This window comes from Festucalex cinctus, chromosome 18, assembly GCF_051991245.1.
Source record: "Festucalex cinctus isolate MCC-2025b chromosome 18, RoL_Fcin_1.0, whole genome shotgun sequence".
NCBI classification, from domain to species: Eukaryota; Metazoa; Chordata; class Actinopteri; order Syngnathiformes; family Syngnathidae; genus Festucalex; species Festucalex cinctus.
In genome coordinates, this window is record NC_135428.1 from 20,082,837 (window position 1) to 20,085,072 (window position 2,236).

The 2,236-nt window shown below is 39.9% G+C and overlaps 1 long non-coding RNA gene across 1 annotated transcript; it reads right to left on the reverse strand.

Moving 5' to 3' along the window:
- Positions 1 to 308: 308 nt before the first annotated feature.
- On the reverse strand, positions 309 to 1,652 carry LOC144005781 (uncharacterized). Its single transcript, XR_013279650.1, has 3 exons — positions 1,408 to 1,652; positions 763 to 995; positions 309 to 475 (listed from the first exon to the last, which is right to left on the reverse strand). It is a non-coding gene; the product is annotated as an uncharacterized LOC144005781 (long non-coding RNA).
- Positions 1,653 to 2,236: the final 584 nt, after the last annotated feature.

The following is a 2,236-nucleotide window of genomic DNA, read 5'->3' on the forward strand; positions in this document are numbered from 1 at the left end:
ACTTTACTGATGCCCAACCACCGGTAGATGACATCATTGCCCCATTTTATAGGAAATAAACACAGTTTCAGAGTCCATGGGAGAAATGGCTGTATTTTGGCAAACCTACATTTTTCTGCTGTCAATTATAAAAGAACGGGACGGGACAAAAAGTAGGGAGTCTATTCTGTTATTTGGTAGATTCGGTTTATATATAATTATTGAATGTAATATCACGTGAGTATTGGAAATGTAAAAATTTTCTATAATGACTGGCAGTGAATGAGTTTTAAGAGGGACCATATTGCACATTGAGTCAAATCCTGTCATTTGTTCTATGTATAGCTTTGTAAACAAACCCAACAATAGAATTTGTATAATCGCTGCCTTTATTAGCGCCAAACAAACAGTCGCATGTTGTCCTCCTCCAATGCTTTGATGCTCGCCTTCGTTTCCATCATGTCATTGGCAATCAAGTCGGTGTGGCATGAGATCCCTAAAGAAATAATAATAATAATTAAAAAAAAAAAGATCACAAAAAAATACGGTACCAGTAAAAGGTTTAATATAGTACAGTAGTATTGTTTTTTTGTCAGTGTAAAAGAAATGTACACATTTTGTTGCATTTTTTAATGTATGAACATTGCTACAGGCAAATACTTATTTCTATAAACACTTCCAAATGTCTCTAAAATATAAGGTGCGTGTACACACACACAAACATAAACACATACATTCACTCATGCATACAATATATCATGTAATGAATTCTGAGTGGCATACCAGAGTCAATGATGTCAGCAGTACTTGAGGGTACAGGTTACTGGAGCCATCTGGCTGCATAACTGCAACAAACTCTCTGCCACTTCGAGTCGTCTTTTCTTTGCTTGTCTCTCCTGTGCACGTTCATATCTTGGCACCGACTGAGCTGAGACATAGATGTTGTAACTTGGGACCCAACTTTAATGTTGGAGCCCAGTCGGGATGATTGGACAGAAAAACGGGCGCAGGGCGACCTGTTAAAATAAACAAATATATAAACAAATAAAATATGGAAAGACTGGTTATTTTGCCGCAGTAGGGTGGCCGTGAATAAGTTCTTTAGCATGATGTGTAGGCTACCGGGGGTCTGTTTTCTTGCATCAGCCCCTTCTGTCTCTTTTTTCCAAGTTTACATTTTGCCACCAAAAAAACATGTTATCGGCATTAAGAGCCCAAGACTAATCAATCCAATTTCAGCAGTAAACACTTTGCACTGGCACTACTTGGGTGAAAATGTTCGATGTTAGCTTTCGGCTAACGTCCGCTAGCCAGCTTGTACTACCGAACTTGCTTACTCATGAATCCAAAACATAAGCAACTTGCCCATATATGGGCGGTCGAAACGTTATTAATCCTCATGCATTAAATGAAGGTAAACAAGCTTACCGCTCACAAAGTGATCGCTGCACACACGAGCCCAAAGTAACGACTTCCCTCCGGAGTCCGCACTCCTCTGTCTCCAGGCCCTGGTTCCTAGTTATTTTCGGAATTCGGAAGAAAGGCCGACCATTTTCCCCCTTGGCTTTGTTCGAACAGCCAACGATGCAGCAACAATGTACCATTTTAAACGCAGAAAACAAACGTGATAGATACGTGTCCGAATCATTACGTAAATGGAGGCCACCCAGCATGGCGACTACGAGAAATCCGAGGCGGAAGTGACGACATGTGCAAGCGACCTATAAAAGTATAAAAAGTGAATAGAATTTGCCCCGGTCTCCCCTTTATTTCTTCTTGGTGTTTTGTGGTGTGGATGAGTTTCATGTTTAGTCTACTTATTTATGTATTTATTTATCTCTTTATTCACTACTTCTTATTTATTGACTGATGTAAAATGTATTTACTTGTACAAAAAATAAAAAAAAATAAAAAAACTTATTCGCACTTCAAAATGTTTGCTTTGTTCTTGTTTACCGTTTGTTTATGTCCAGCACTTTGTATACAGCCTGTTCTTAAAGCGCTTTATAAATAAAGTTGAGTTGAGTATACCAGATTTACCTTGATGCTGACTTCCTGTCCAGCCCGTGTAATTTCTTCAACTTCATGAAAATACGCATGCGGCATCCGGAAAAAATAGAACACTTGCAGAAACCTTCTGCATCGCCGCGTCCGTTCCGCATCGCACCGCAGCTGGTGTGATTTAACACATGGACTTGAATGTGTTCTATCCTTGCGGCGTCCATACGGCCGCCATACGGAGAACGCACTGTGTCCG